The sequence below is a fragment of the Triturus cristatus genome, chromosome 9 (assembly GCF_964204655.1).
Source record: "Triturus cristatus chromosome 9, aTriCri1.1, whole genome shotgun sequence".
Taxonomy (NCBI): Eukaryota; Metazoa; Chordata; class Amphibia; order Caudata; family Salamandridae; genus Triturus; species Triturus cristatus.
In genome coordinates, this window is record NC_140592.1 from 943,492,195 (window position 1) to 943,509,236 (window position 17,042).

The following is a 17,042-nucleotide window of genomic DNA, read 5'->3' on the forward strand; positions in this document are numbered from 1 at the left end:
CCCAGTTGCGCTTGATCTTCTTCAGAACTCTGGGCAGAAGTGGTATAGGCGGAAAGGCGTATAGAACACCGCAACTCCACTTGCGATGAAAAGCATCGCCTAGCGAGTGCTGCCTTCGAAATTCCAACGCGCAGAATTGCTGACATTGCGCGTTCTCTTCGGTGGCGAATAAATCTAACCAAGGCTTTCCCCACTGCTGAAAGAGACCTTGCACCACATCCGAGTGAAGACACCATTCGTGATCCATCATGTACCTGCAGCTGAGTTCGTCCGCCCTGGCGTTCAGTGATCCCACCAGGTGTTGAACCACCAGGGATATACCCTGATGTTCCAGCCATGTCCGGAGATGAAGAGCCTCTTGACATAGGGTCCACGACACCACACCGTTTGTTGCAGTACCACATGGTGGTGGTGGTGTCCGTGAACACCTGCACTACTCTTCCCCGGACAGAGAGAAGGAATGCTTTCAGTGCAAGACAGATCGCCAGAAGCTCCAGAAGGTTAATGTGAAGCCCAGACTCCACTGGAGACCAGAGGCCTCTGATCTCCGCCTGTCCCATGTGGCCGACTCACCCTAGAAGTGATGCATCCGTCACCACTGCATACTCCAGTTGGGGAACCGAGAGGGCTTTGCCGTTGACCCAACCCCGGTTCATAAGCCACCACTGCAATTGACGTTATGTTATGTTAAATATTTTTATAACGCGCAATAGTTACTCCGAGGAGTGTCCCCGCGCGAAGCCAAGGGGGGAGGGGGGGGGGGAGAGCCAAGGTAAAGAGCTAAAGGAAACTTATGGAAACAGATAGGTTTTAAGGAGACGCTTAAAACAGACTGGGTCCTGAGTATTATGCAGGAAAAATGGGAGAGCATTCCAGGCAACGGCAGCTTTGACAGCAAGCGAGCTGCCCCCAATCCTAGAGCGGGAGAAGCGCGGAACCCTAGCAAGTAAAAGAGCTGACGAGCGAAGTGCTCTAGTCGGAACATAGAAGGCAAACCGCCTCTGCAGATAGATGGGACCCAAATTATGTAGGGCCTTGTGGGCGATGACCAAAGCCTTGAACTTAACCCTCTCAATCAGGGGCAGCCAATGCAGGGCATGAAGATGAACGCGAACACTACAACTTCTAGCGATGCCAAGAAGGAGCCTAGCGGCCGCATTCTGGATCACTTGTAGTTTATTCAAGGAGTAGCCGGGCAGGCCAACATATAGGGCATTGGCATAGTCCAGGCGGGACAAAACCAATGCCCGAACAACCGTTTCCTTAGCCGATCTAGGGAGAAAACTCCTAAGAACCATAAGAAGGCCAGAGCAACCGCCCGAGATCTTCTTCACCTGGACCGAAAATGACAGATTGTCCTCGAACCAAACTCCAAGGTTTTTAGAGGAGCTCCCATTAGAAGAGGGAGGGGGAAAATCCGGGGGCCAAATCTTACATCTGAAGTCCGAGGGGAAGTTACCATAAAGAAGGATCTCCGATTTGTCTTCATTGCACTTGAGTTGAGCCCTGGCAAGCCAACCGAATACCGAAGACAAACACTTCTGCACAGGCAGGACGGAATCTTCCCCCTTGCCCCAGGTGAAAAGAAGCTGGGTGTCATCGGCATAGGCTATCACCTTAGCCACCAACTTCTCGGCCAGAGAGACCAACGGTGTAACATAGATGTTAAAGAGGAGGGGGCTAAGGGACGAGCCCTGGGGGACACCTGTAGAGACCTCCTGCTGGGGTGAGGCTGCGGGAGGCAGCCAAACCTGTTGGGTACGACCCTCCAGAAAGGACCTCAGCCAGGCCAGAGTCAGGCCAGAGACCCCAATCTCGGAGAGGCGGGAAAGCAGTCTGGCATGCGGCACCGTGTCAAATGCAGCTGACAGATCAAGCATCACCAAAGCTGCTCTGCCACCAGCATCTAATCAGTCCCGAATAGCCTCCGAGATCTTAACTAGCGCTGACTCCGTGCTATAAGATGCCCAAACCCAGACTGAGCTGGGTGCAAGGCCTCAGATCTTTCCACAAATTCGGAGAGTAGTCTAGTCACTGCCTTCTCACATACCTTAGCAAGGCTGGGGAGAAGGGAGATAGGACGGTAACTGCCGGGCAGTGAGGGGGTCAAGGGACGGTTTCTTCAATAAAAGAAGAATTTTGGCCTGTTTCCATTCCGGTGGAACCCAAGCCTCCCCAAGGGAGAGGTTAATAATAGCATTGACCTCCGAATTAATGGTCTCTGCGACTGCTGCCAGCAATGTGGCTGGACAGCAATCCGAGGGCGAGCCGGACTTAAGGCCCTTAAGTAATTTGAGAGTGCTAGCAAGATCGACAGGAGAGAAGACTGACAGGACGTGGTTCAAGGCCCCCTGAAGAGGCACAGTCCGTCCATCTTCCATCCAGGAAGCCACACAGACCGGCAGGGACTGCTGTATCAAACGGATTTTATCCGAGAAGAAACAGGAGAGGGTGTTGCACCAGTCATCCGTGGCCGGGCCTGAGCACTTAAGAGCGGCAGGGGCTGTAAAACTCTGGACTATGTGGAAAATCTCCTTCAAATTATTACCAGCCTGCTCAATACGGTCTGTAAAGTATTGTTTTTTAGCCTGGAAGATGGCAGAGTAATAGATCTTTTGCCTGGCCCTCAGACAATACTTTTGGCGACGCCAAATCCGTTCCAGCTTTTTGCACTCTTGTTTGAGCGAGCGTAGCTCAGGCGAAAACCAAGGTTTAGATGGCGAGACTCTCGAGGACCGAGAGGAAGTGGGAGTAGCCAGCCGGGTCATAGACTTTTCTAGCCAGTTAGTAAAGCTAGCGAGAGTCTCCACAAAATCACCAGTAAGGGTCGGCCTGGAGGCCGCCAGGGCCCCAGCCAAGGAGGCGGGATCCACCTTCTTAAAGGCTGGTTTCCGCGAGATAGATTCGGCAGCATGGGGAGGGCCAGCCTTCCAGGAGAAAAAAGTGATGAAGTGGTCAGACCACACAAGGGGAAGAGGATCCTCTACTAGAATATTAAAATTAGAGCAAATAGGATCAAGGATGTGACCAGCCTGATGTGTTGGGAGGACAACCCATTGAGACATCTGGGCAAGCTGAAGCATATCTTTTAGAACAATAGCATCAGTACACGACCCTTGATCCAAATGTATGTTCAAGTCTCCGAGGAATAGGAACTGCGAAAAACGAAGCGCCCTAGAAATTAACTTATCGCCCCACTCCTGAATGGTGGCATTGGCAGAACCAGGGGGGCGATAGACCAGCGAACCCCCAAGTAGAAAATGCGGGGAAAGCCTGATACTAAAGTCTAACGCTTCTCCTGACCCCCAAGCATGAGACTCACCCCTAATAAGCTCCCACTTTTCTCTGAAAATAACCGCTATACCGCCACCCCTTCCTTCTAAGCAGTCAGCCCTAGCAACTTTGTAACCCGCGGGGATAGCCAGAGTGACAAAAGGGTCAGAGTTGGAATCGAGCCATGTTTCCGTGAGGAACAGAAGATCAACAGGGTGATCAGAGAGGAGCTCAAAGATGTCGGAGTGATGTTTTTTAAAGGAGCGTACATTGATTAAGGCGGCAGAGATGGACGGTGCCATATCCAGCTTGGGCCGATGGCCTGGGGCGAATGAGACAGCTGAAGAAGAGTCCGGGAGACAAAAACCACATATAGAACAGACATGCTACTGAGCATCCGACAGATCGAACTGAGGGTGTGAGGGGCATAAAGGTAAAAACAAATTAAGTAGCTCATCCCTACCGTACATCAGCGCTGCACGAGCCCCCCCCCCCCCCCCCGTCCGTGGAGCAGAGTAACAGGCCACGGCCGCAGCCGGGACGCGGACAGGCGCAGACGGGCTTGCCTTAGGCGCGCCCTCGGCGCGCCAGCGGCGCATTCGCGCAGCGCGCAAGCTAAATAGCGTGTTGCCTAAAGTCCCCAGGTGTTGCTGCTCAAGCGCGCCTGACCCAAGATGGCGGCTGGGCAGGACAATTGCCTCGAGCTAGTGTGAGCTGCAGTGATAGTGCGGGTAAGCGGATACAATTTTAAACTATCGCAAAGATTAAAAAGCCCCCTAATGTCCCAGAAATGACAGCAGGATAAAAGCCAATTTTAAAAGCAAGTAAAAAGTATTTTTAAAAAAAACGGGATTAAAACAGACCAAGCAGTGCAAATAACTGTAAATCACAAGCCCGGGGGAGATAAAAACTTTCGCTCTCTCCCTCTTACATAGGCCGTGCAGTGCCTTTCGAGATCTGAACGCAATCGAACAGATTCCCCTGATGCTGTGCCCACTGGAACTTCAGGTCCCACTGCAGAGCCCGCATATGTCACCTGGCATGATCCTCCAGCAGGATGCAGGAGGCCATGAGGCCATGCAGCCTCAGGGTCATTCTGACTGAAACCTGGGATAGAGGCTGAAAGATCGGAATCATAGCCGAATATCCCAGACTCGCTGTTCGGGAGGCAAAGCCCAAAACTGCGTTGAGTCCAGAACTGCTCCGATGAAAAGGAGCTTCTGAGAGGAAATCAGGTGTGACTTCGGCACGTTTATAATGAACCCCAGCGAGTGCAGGAGGTCCGCCGTAGTCTGGAGGTGGGAGACGACTGCCTGTGGCGAGCTCGCCTTCAACCACCAGTCATCGAGATAGGGGAAGACTGGAACCCCTGATCTGCACAGATGAGCTGCATCCACCACCCTCACTTTCATGAACACCCAAGGGGCGCTGGTAAGGCTAAAGGGGAGCAGGGTAAACTGAAAGTGCTCGTGGCCTACTGTGAACCGCAGGTAACGCCGGAGGGCCGGCAGGACAGTTGATGTGAAAGTAAGCGTCCTGCAAGTCCAACGTTACCATCCAGTCTCCAGGGTCGAGGGCAGACAGGACCTGAGCTAGCATCCACATTTTGAACTTCTCCTTCCGGAGGAAGGGGTTGACGTTCCTGAGATCCAAGATAGGACGCAGGCCTTTGTCCTTCTTGGGCACCAGAAAGTAGTGGGAATAGCAACCAGGACCTACTTCTAGGGCAGGAAAGCGCTCGATGGTGGCTCCCTTGGCCAAGAGAGCCGAAACTTCCTGTTGGAGAAGAGCCAGATGATCCTCCGACATGCGATGGTGCTGAGGTGGCATGGATGGATGGATTTGTAGTCTCAAAGGGGAGGGAGTAGCCCCTTTTGACTATTTGCAAAACCCACCTGTCCGACGTGATGGTGTGCCAGTAGGGGAGGTGATGGCGAATCCTGCTGCCCACTGGTGATTAGTGGCCCTAAAAGGTCAGACTAGGAGGGTTTGGAGGCTGCTGCAGAGGGGGTGGTGGTGGACTGGCCTGCTCACCAGCCCCCAGACCCACGGCGGTAAGTCCCACGTCCGCGGCCGTGCAGGGGCTGAACAGCTTGTGCCGGCCTGTGGCTCTGGGAGGAATGTGGTGGGGCACCCCTTCCGTAGCCACGAAAGGGGCGAAAAGCAGACTGCGCAGGGTGGGTGGTGGAGAGGCCCAAGGACTTGGCCGTAGCCCGAGAGTTCTTGAAGCGCTCTAGCTCGTTGTCTGCTTTGTCGCTGAACAGGCGACGGCCATCAAGGAGTATGTCCTTAGGGTAGCTTGGACATCCCCAGAAAAACCAGTCGACCTCAGCCTGGGGTAGCCTCAAAGGGCTACCAACGTTGAAATTGTCCTACCTAGCGAGTCGGCGGGACCTCCGTGTCTTGTGTCAGCACGGAGGCGTCTCCTCTAGTTACCTAGTGAAGGGGGGGTTCTTTTATACCGAAAGGGTAGCCTCGGGTTCTACTTCAATCGATATGTTGTTAGTAAGATTATGTAGATGAGCTTGAATCAATAACTAATTATGCAAAGTAGCCCTGTCGCTCTAGGATGAAGATAGCAATGACTTTTGTACAGAGTTTGTTAATCCTGTTATGTACGTCATGTGTGGGGATTTTACTTAGAATCCTCATGCATAATAAACTAGGCTAGTTTCAAGGAACCCAATCGACATTTATTCAGCACATAACTGGGCAAAAGGTCAGTGCTAGAACCGTTATGCTGAGCAAGGTAGGACAAATGTAGGTAAAAGGTCGCTTTGCTACTGAGGCCTAGGTTGGGGAACATAACAAGACTAAAGGATGTAAAAAACATAATCCATCCAAACATGCTTCCTATGGGGAACTGAAAAAAACAGATGTATCAAAGATCAGGTGTCGTATTTTATGCCAGATATCGACTAGCCTATTGTTACTCCTAAGGTGATAAAATGCCCGAAAAACTCTAGATCAAATGCCCGAAAAACTCTAGGCTTCTGATCTGAATAACCTATCTGTTGAGTCAAGCAGTCCTTCGGCTATATTGATATTTAGATCCAAATAATATGATTGGTGTTAGCCATAAAGCTAACTCTGCATTACAAAAAAATCAAATAATGCAGGGTCATCTAAATTTGTAATTTGATTACGTGAACCTTACACCCAGCCATAGAAAAAGATGATAAGCCCACTCATATCACTAGCTTTATATCCCCTCACTGCCTCACTAACCGGTATCCACTTAAGAAATCGTCTTCTATCATTCCTATTTATTCTCTACATTTGCGTTGTGCTCCTCGCAACCCCGAAACCTCCCCTTTGCCCCTCCTAAAGTCCCCTTTCTACCCTGGGTTTCCCACCCCACTCCTCCCTTAAACTATTGTTGGAAGCAGCCAGGCCCTAAGCTGGCAGAGTGATGGGTTCCCTGCTCTCCTTTCACCAGGTTGAAGTATGCCTAAAATTAACGCCATTAAAGCGTGAAGACAACAGCACAGCTGATTAACATTGCATATCATCCTACTATATCACAAGCCTTAAGTGCAGTTTAACACATTCATCAATACACTCCTTAGTTTTAACATCCAAAAAGAAAACTCTAGTGTTATTCTTAAAGATAATCTTGAGTTAAGCCGGGTACATCAGGTAAGCCTCGGCTCCCTTTTCTTGGCATGGCTTAATCAATTGCTGAACCTCCACCTTCTTTCCACAGTTGCATGACAGAAATCTGGCCTAGCAAAAGAAATTGTGCCCTTCAAAACTGTGTTTCCCATCTAGATGTGCCTTCTCGAAGAAGGCCTGCCAGACCAAAAAGTTTCCAAAGTAAATAATGATAGCTCTAGGTTTGGTTGTCCCATCTCCCTGCTGCTTGTGTGGTTTTTTAGCATAAGGTGAAAGCGATGCACTCTTTGTATTTCCTGGTCCGAATTCCAGGATGAAAGCTCAGGGAAAGCACCTTTAAACACATTTAGCGCACACACCCTTAGGTTACTGCCCTCCACACCTTTCAAATCCAGAATTCGAAGATTATTTTGCCTCTGTTTGTTCTCAAAGTCCTAACGTTTCTATTGGATGTCTGAGATTTGGGAAACCAGAGCTTCTGCTTGACCTTTCAACACAACCAAGATCTCTCTCAGTCCTGCTTTCAACAGCCACGATCATCTCACCAATTTCTGAGCAAGCTTTGGACACCTTCCTAATTGCACCATGTGGTTTTTAGTAGCTAATCCGGCTCCCGTACACCCATATGGGTTTCTTCTAGATGTTGTCTGATAGAATCGTAAATTAGCTTAAGTGCAGGCTCCTCTGTTTCTGCGAGCGGAGCCACTGCCTCTACAGGAGTCAGTGAGGTTTGATGCTGATTGCGGGATTCCACATAAACCGGTTATGTGGAGGGGCAGTCCCATTTTAGACACGTTATCATTTCTCCAGTTGTCTTATGGTTCTTGTTTTTAGATCTCCTATGGCGTTTGGCCTATTTACCCGTAGAGGTCAGCTCATCAGATAAGCTGTTTGAACCACTGTCCACCTCTGATGTACACGTAGCCCCTGCCAGATCCTCTGAACTAGAGGCATCCGAACCATTGATAAGCAAGTAGAATTTGTCCACCCAATCTAGACATTCCTCCAGCCCCAAGTCCCATCCTAGCGAACCTCTACAATAATTGCTGCTTGGGTTTTCTAAAATAATATTATTTTGTTCAAAAACCCCCTTCTCGACGTCATTACCCTTGGGCATGTCGTCCAAATATGTATGCTGGATCCTGATTCACAAACAAAGTGGATAAAGAGAGGACTTTTGGAATGTGATCCAACACAGTCTTTCCCCAAAATCAATAGTGTGCTCAAATAGAGAGTTCTCAACATGAAAACCTTATTCAAAGGTCATCAGTGGTATCTTTTAAAGGATGCATAAGCCCTCAACCACCTAGATGGCATGGCTCATCCTCGGGCTTTTGCTCCTCTCTGCCATCTCCAGCCGGCCCCTCAAAAGGGAGCTCTTTGTCGGAGACCTTTTTTTCTCCCACCTGGTATTTTCTATGGCTTTGGATAGTGCCCTTGAATAGATAGGGTAGGGAGGGGAATGGTAGGTTGAGAAGGGAGTTTTGTAAAATTGACTATAGATCATCCTGTTTGGTATATAACTTTATTCCCAGTGGTGATCCCTGCCAAGGTTAACAAGCATTTACAATGCAATGGTCTTGGCATTGTTAAAGTTAGAGCTATTGGCATTGCTCATAACCCCCACCACAAATCTTCAACACAACACTTAACCAGCACTCTTAACCCCCTTTATTCTCCCGATGTAGGCAGCAGTAGAACGAAAGCACGAGCTGGCAGAGTTATATATTTATATGGCGCGAACTCGCCCGGAAGTTATTGGAGCGCTTTACATAACCCCGTATTTACATTAAACATTCAGGCACGGGAGATTTGGAGCGCCCCGCATGAGTGCCGGCTACGTTACACATTCAAGCACGGGGAAGGATGTGGAAGCGACCCCGAGGGACGAACTCTGGCTTCCAGCACAAAAGTCGGCAGTCTAGCCGACGGACAAAGTAATGATATAGCGTGAACTCGCCCGGAAGGTATTGGAGCGCTTTACATGGCCCCGTATTTACATTACACATTCAGGCACGGGGAGATTTGGAGTGCCTTACATGAGTGCCAGTTACGTTACACATTCGGGGAAGGATGTGGACGCGACCCTCAACACAACACTTAACCAGCACTCTTAACCCCCTTTATTCTCCCGATGTAGGCAGCAGTAGAACGAAAGCAGCAGCTGGCAGAGTTATATATTTATATGGCGCGAACTCGCCCGGAAGTTATTGGAGCACTTTACATAACCCCGTATTTACATTACACATTCAGGCACGGGGAGATTTGGAGCGCCCCGCATTAGTGCCGGCTACGTTACACATTCAAGCATGGGGAAGGATGTGGACGCGACCCCGAGGGACGAACTCTGGCTTCCAGCACAAAAGTCGGCTGTCTAGCCGACGGGCAAAGTAATGATATAGCGTGAACTCGCCCGGAAGGTATTGGAGCGCTTTACATGGCCCCGTATTTACATTACACATTCAGGCACGGGGAGATTTGGAGCGCCTTACATGAGTGCCGGTTACGTTACACATTCGGGGAAGGATGTGGACGCGACCCTCAACACAACACTTAACCAGCACTCTTAACCCCCTTTATTCTCCCGATGTAGGCAGCAGTAGAACGAAAGCAGCAGCTGGCAGAGTTATATATTTATATGGCGCGAACTCGCCCGGAAGTTATTGGAGCACTTTACATAACCCCGTATTTACATTACACATTCAGGCACGGGGAGATTTGGAGCGCCCCGCATTAGTGCCGGCTACGTTACACATTCAAGCACGGGGAAGGATGTGGACGCGACCCCGAGGGACGAACTCTGGCTTCCAGCACAAAAGTCGGCCGTCTAGCCGACGGGCAAAGTAATGATATAGCGTGAACTCGCCCGGAAGGTATTGGAGCGCTTTACATGGCCCCGTATTTACATTACACATTCAGGCACGGGGAGATTTGGAGCGCCTTACATGAGTGCCGGTTACGTTACACATTCGGGGAAGGATGTGGACGCAACCCTCAACACAACACTTAACCAGCACTCTTAACCCCCTTTATTCTCCCGATGTAGGCAGCAGTAGAACGAAAGCACCAGCTGGCAGAGTTATATATTTATATGGCACGAACTCGCCCGGAAGTTATTGGAGCGCTTTACATAACCCTGTATTTACATTACACATTCAGGCACGGGGAGATTTGGAGTGCCCCGCACGAGTGCCAGCTACGTTACACATTCAAGCACGGGGAAGGATGTGGACGCGACCCCGAGGGACGAACTCTGGCTTCCAGCACAAAAGTCGGCAGTGTAGCCGACGGACAAAGTAATAACTCGACCGGAAGGTGTTGGAGCACGCCACATAGCACCATTTTTTCATTACACATCTCGGCACGGGGAGATTAGTAGCGCCTGACATGAGCGCCGGTTACGTCACCCATTCAGGCACGGGGAAGGATGTGGACGCGACCCCGAGGGACGAACTCTGGATTCCAGCACACGGCGAGGCAGAAAACAGGCACACAGGCAGCATCTGAATACAGAGAGGCTTACTCCCAGAAGAAAACAAGCACACCACTGCCTTTCTCCGAGGTGAAAAGCAGAAATGCCTCAGAGAAAGGCAGCGGCATTTTCGGATTCGGGGGCGTGTTTTTCTCGAACAACACGCCCAGAGAAAAATCGACAAAAAACACGCCCCCGAATCGCAAAACGACGGGGCTTGTTTGGAGAGACAAGCTTCTTCTCCAATGGCTGACCAGCATTTAAGAGGCCAGCCAATGGAGAAGAGGAGAGAAGAGGGGTGGGTTCAAGCCCCTCTTCTCCAAGTCATTAAATCTCGCGAGCGAGACTGCGCAAGAGCAGCCTTTGCTAGCCGAGACCTAAAAACTAAGCTGAACTTTAAGAAGGGTTTTAATGATGCACTTGAGGTTTTTATATTGTGGCCAACATGTTTCTTGCCCCTTCAGCACTTACAGGGTCTGTTGCAATTTGTCATGACCAAAAACTTTATTTATAAGCCAAGAGTAGGCCCCTTGCCTCATTATTAATGTCCCTGCCCAATACATGATCTGTTGTCTTTTGGCAGGGCAAAGCTTCCTGCGGGCTTCCCTTCTTCAGCAATTTGTGAATAGTCAATAGGACTCCTGGGGATGTACTACATTTAGCCTCAAAGGTTTCAACTTTAGGAAGGTCTAGTTGCTGTACCTTTGTTTCCTGGGAGTGTTGCCCATCCAGTGACGTATCTCGGCTTACAGTAATCTGTGCACCTTATAAATTATAACTCAAGCTTCACAATTTTCCATGTCAAACATGTTTTTCAATATGTAGCATTCTCGCTATCTATGCAAAACTGGGCCATCCGCTCACCACATGGGAACAGCTCACCACACAACACCACAGCCATCATGAACTCCCACGGACCCCTGCCCCCACCGTCTCTTAAACCTCGGAAGCAAGGAAATCCACCTCCAAGTCACCACCATCCTCAATGCATCCATCATCACAGCCAACTTCCCCGACGTATGGAAACATGCAGAAGTCAGATCGCCTCCTCAAGAAACTCTGCACCGACCGCAGCGACCTTAGAAATTACTGCCCCATCTCGCAGCTCCCTTTCCCCGCCAAAGTTCTCAAACCCATGACCTCAACATCATATCCTACGCCAAAGACACCCAGCTCATCTTCTCGCTCTCAGCAGACCCATCCACCACGAGAACCGATGACCACAACTGCATGACAAAGGTGGCCGACTGGATGAAGACCAAATGTCTAAAGCTCAACACGGACAAGATCGAAGAGCTGATCTTTGGAAACAACGCCTCATCGTGGAACGACACCTGGTGGCCTGCCAAACTCGGACTCACTCCCAAACAGACAGACCATGTCCGCAACCTCAGCATTATCTGGACAGCAAACCCACCTTGAAACGACAGATCAACACAGTATCCTACGCCAACTTCCACACTCTCCGCATGCTCCAAAGGCTCTTCAAATTGCTCCTCATCGACACATGGAAAGCCGTCACTCAAGCCCTGGTCACCAGCCGGCTAGACTACAGGAAAGTGCTGTACGCAGGAACCACCGCCCAACTCATGAGGAGACTCCAGACGATACAGAACTCAGTGGCCAGACTCATTCTTAACATGCCCAAACGGACTCACATCACCCTCCTCCTCAGGAACCTCTACTAGCTCCCCATCCAGAAAGGATGCGAATTCAAAATGCTGACACACACCTAGAAAGCCCATTAATACCAAGAATCAGCATACATCAACCACTGACTGAACTTCCACTAACCCTCCAGAGACGTAAGCTCTGCCTCCCTCACCCTCGCACAGACACCACGCATCCGCCGAACCTACAGTGGAGGCCATTCCTTCACCTACCTCGTCGACAAGTCCTGAAATGTCATTTCCCCACCTACGGACATAAAACTCTCTGGCAGAATTCAGGAAAAGACTGAAGACCTGGCTCTTCGACGAAGGCCAGCAATCCAGCACCTGAATACCCTTGTAAGTGAATAGCCGCACTTGACAAATAAGTTTTGATTGCTTGATTAAAGCATGCTGTTAAAGATTTCTTCAGTGATGGTGACTGGATCATGGTTTGTGCCCCTGTTGACTTCAAGCTTTGGTCTAAAGTCTCTGAAAGTAATTAAACCCTTCAAAAACGCCGCCAAAATAATAGTTGGTAGGAGATGGAATCTCAGCATGGTGATTGTCTACGAAGGTTCTTCTTGAACTGTGGACAGAAGTACTCCTCATTTTGTGAGAGGAAGGCATACTGTCAATAGTAAGTCCACTGCTGCTAAAGATCGAGATAATTCCAGACATATAATAGCCAAGCGAATCTCCAGGAGACCGCACTAACAGAAAGACAAAGTTCAACTTTCTGGTTTACACTTTGTTCGCTGTCTTTGTCCAGACTTACATATTTTAATGTGCTGTTTTAGTTTTAAGTCAGTATTTGTTTCTCTGATAGCACTTTGGTGTTCTTCATGGGGATATATGCTTCATAACGGTCCTTTAGAAAGAAGAGGGAGATATGAGGTGCCTGGTTACTTTTATCTGCCTAGGGTATCGTAATGTCATGTGTGATCTTATATCTACCTGCATTCTAGAATGTGCAGTGTGAGATAGCTGGAGGAGGCAGCTGGCTAAAATGGAATAAAGCAATTGGTTTCTGCCCTGAGCTGTGCTTGTCAGAAATTCTTCAAAGATATTTTAAATTTTTGTACATTATACTTGAACCAATAGCAATGGGCTATCAAAGTTAGTCAATTTCCATACAAATGCGCTGCACCAAGACTAATCTTCCACAGAATGTTAAGATTTTACTATGTATCTGTTAGTCCAAGATCATGAACCAACATTTTCAGTTTCTTGCTTTTATCTTTAGTTGTGGGCCCCTGAGGGTTAGACCAGCAAGGAATGCATCTGGAACTAAATTTCCCCCCCCCCCCCCCCCAAATTAACCTCCCTCTGCAACACACCAACACAGAACACGAGGATAATACATTTTCAGCAATGTAGGGTCTTGGTCTACATTGGTGACGTACATGTTCAGCAAGGTGAATTTGGTTTCTCAGTAGTCAAACTGAGGCAGAACAAATCTGTTGCATGGGCCCCTTTTGTTAGAGTATGTTGCAGTGGGAAAATAAGTTTGACTAAAAAAGTCACGACCAGTGTTTTAAATGCATGTGATGCAATGGTTTGGGTTGGATTGGACTTCATTTTTGTGTTGATTCCCTTACAGAAATGTATTTCGTGCAATAATATATTTGTTCCTTGCACCCTCAAGCAGTGCTAAACCCTTTGCCACTTTCTCAGCTAGCTGAACCCACTTACATGTAGAGATTAGCTAAAAATCCACAGAGCTGACAAATATTGTTTTATCCCTCTATGTTGTTTTTAAGAAAGGTCTTCCACCGTGGGCATCTTTCTCCCTCCACCCCCTGAAATCTGAACTACAGCCAACAAGATATGACAAAAGAAGACAGATAGTAAATTGGTAAAACCCTCGCCATTCTGCCATGGTATGTTCCCATTTGCCTCCATTGGTACAGAAGAATCTTACATAGCCTCCTTAGAGGCTTGACCCAAACGCTGGCCCCTTAGTGCTGCATCAACAAAGAAGACTAGTAGCACAAAGTAAGAAAATAAGTCTGAAATGAGAGCCAGGTTTCGAATCTCAGGCAACCTTTTCGTTTTAAATCCACTAAAATATGTCGTTCCGGAGAGTGACAAAGGTGGCTCCCTTTATTGCTAACTTCACTGCACAAAACCTAAGAGTCTTCAATATGATCCTTCATAATTTCATCTTTTTTCATCATTGCTTCAAATGGGGTTCCTTAAATCTCTTGTTGCTCACCTTGACATTTCCTGAAGTCTGCTTCCTGCTCTTCTTTCCCATAACCGGAGATATCCAGTAAATTCCAACTTCCTCTACCAATCCCACTGCAAGTTCAGCTTCCAACTATTTAAATTGGAGGCCCTCCAGAAAGGCCACTGGTATCTGATTTTCCTATGACTGAGTTCTTTGATCACCAGATGATAACGGTGCTTCCTGTCACTGTTACAGCTGCTAGATCTTGCCATTTAGTAGTCTTTAAACTATGCATGGGTTTGTTATCTGCCTGCTCTAAGAACGTGCTACGTTCATGGAGAACAGCAAGCTTTGGCATTAAATCTAGTGATTGGTTAGGTGCTTTGTTCAGCTTTGTCCCCACTTTCTGCACTTTTTTTTGCCAACAACAAAGGATTCTCAAGCCTTGATGAAAGAGGGCTGGAGTGGAGCCCATTATGCTTCTTCTCAGAAGTTCTTGAGCGACACGTTTTACCTCCCAAACCTATTGTCTAAGTCTTTGCATTTTTGTGTGAGGGCTGTGCCTTGAGATTCCAGTGGAGTCACTACTTGGCTGGTGCCTGACACACACTGGAGCAGTTATTCAACAATATCAACTCCCAAAACAAGTCCTTGTGGGGGGCCATGGCATCGACACCACATAAGATGGCCACCTAACAGGAGTGCTCCGCACCTCGTCAGAATAACATCTTTGGCAAGTGCTAATAGCTGGGTAAACCATTTCCAGATGCTCCAAATGCTGCAAGGATGAATGCCACCTATGGGCAATTACTTCAAGGGAACCTCCATTGTGTTTGCTTACTGAAGAGACTGACTTCTCACCGAATTTAAGATTGGCTAGCCTCTCCCTATAATTTTGCCACTCTTTTTGGAGGTCATTTGAGCAGATCATACCATGATTCGTTCTTTGCAACACTCCTGACTTCTAAAATATGTCCATTCGAGATTTTGTGTACTGCTGTTGTCTAAGCAATATACAGCATCCTTCCTTGTTCACCAGAATGTCACCGGCTGACTTATCATACTTCATTTATTCATTTGATGGACAGGAATTCGTTTTTTAAACTTTTAAATCCATGGTATAGTTTGTCCTGTATTTTTTTAAGGCACTGAATAGTAGCTGAGTTTAATAATTTTACTGGGTGCAGCTTTTTAATCATTTATCTGGTTTTAAGGGAATTCTTGCATAAAGCTCCTTTCACTCATTCATGTCAAGTGCTTTCCATTTAGCTTCTTTTAAATCTTCTTCGCAGCTGCTATATGGGCAGAATAAAGAAATGTAGTTGTGGAAGCTCTCAGTCTAAAACTCGCATTTTAATGACCACTTAATGGATAACCCTCCTCCTTCTGACGGAATGGCGCAAACTGCTACTCCTCATTCCTTACCTGCGTCTAAATCCACCATGAAGCACACAGTGTCCTATTCAAACAAACGACTTAAACAAGATCCTCCATCTCCTGAAAAAGCACCCTATACTATTTCAATGGAAATTTTGCTAGAGGAAATAAGAGCTCTCTTCCCATTTGTGGAAGAGACCAACAAGAGAATACAAAATGTGGATGAAAAATGGTCCAGTATGGAGCGACGAGTATCTGAAGTGGAACAATGAGTGAGTGATTTACAGGATGATATTAAGAAAACTGCATCTCTGGAAAAAGAAGTACTCCAACTAAAGAAACACTCAGGATTTAGAAAATAGTAACAGACATAATAATCTACACATTTATGGTCTTCCAGAAGGAATGGGGGGAAGAGGATCAGTTTCCTCCTTTGCATCCTTTTTCCCACAATTATTGGATCTTCCGCCGTCCACTAACTTGAATGTACAGAGAGCACAAAGACTAGGTCATTGTGTTTCCACTTCTGCTCCGCATACTACACCTAGAGGAGTGATCATCTACTTTTTAGAGTTTACTGACCTTTTGAAAGTACTCATCACAGCTAAATCCAAGAGACAGATTAGCTGGTCTGGAAAGAAGATTTTTATCACTCAGGACATTTCCAACATTATGCATAACAGACGGAAAGATTTTCTCAACCTTCGTCCTGCACTGCGTACTTTGGGAGCTTGCTATGGCCTCTTTCATTCTTGTTGCTTCAGGGTCACCTATCAAAACAAAACTATCCCATTTGATGATCCGTCCGCACTCAGAAGATTTATAAACTCTAACATGACTGCGACTATGGACACAACTGGCCCTTCTAGCTGCTAGTGCATTTCATAACATTTCTTGTGGTTTTCCATCTTATGTTATGATGTTTTTCTTATATATTTATATGCTATTTTCCATTTTTTCTCTCCTCACAGAAATGTGCAATTATAGGAATTTTTCCAATCCTCTTTCGTTCCGTTCCATTGTTGGTGTTGGCCCTTGTGGGATGTGCCATCTACATCTGTGTTGTCACCACCCCAAGTCTTTTTTTGGAATATATCAAGGTATGTGTTTTCAGTCATCAGTTTTTGACATGTTCTGTCTTCTCTTGTCCTATTTCATGTTTCCTTACCTCTTGTTACTTTCCTCTTTTCCCCCTTTTCTTATCTTGAATACCATTTGTTTTTTCCAATTCATTATGTTTTCCATTCCGTATCTTACGATATTTGGATTCTGCAATTATTTCACAGCTTGGATTGTCCTCCTGATTTCTTCATACTTGTTTTTTGCTTGTCACATTCAGAATAATTTCATGAAATATAAAAGGATTGCTTAACCTTATAAAAAACACAGAGTGTTATCTCATTTAGCTAAAGGTAATCCAGACCTAGTTTTATTACAAGAAACTCACCAAACTGACACTGAAGCTTTAATGCCTAGACATGGC

The 17,042-nt window shown here is 47.4% G+C and overlaps 1 protein-coding gene across 2 annotated transcripts in view; it reads right to left on the minus strand.

Annotated features, from left to right (window-relative positions):
- The window catches only part of TTC7B (tetratricopeptide repeat domain 7B), a 1,510,908-nt gene that overhangs the window by 432,264 nt on the left and 1,061,602 nt on the right, over positions 1–17,042 (minus strand). The gene's annotated exons all lie outside the window — the stretch shown is intronic.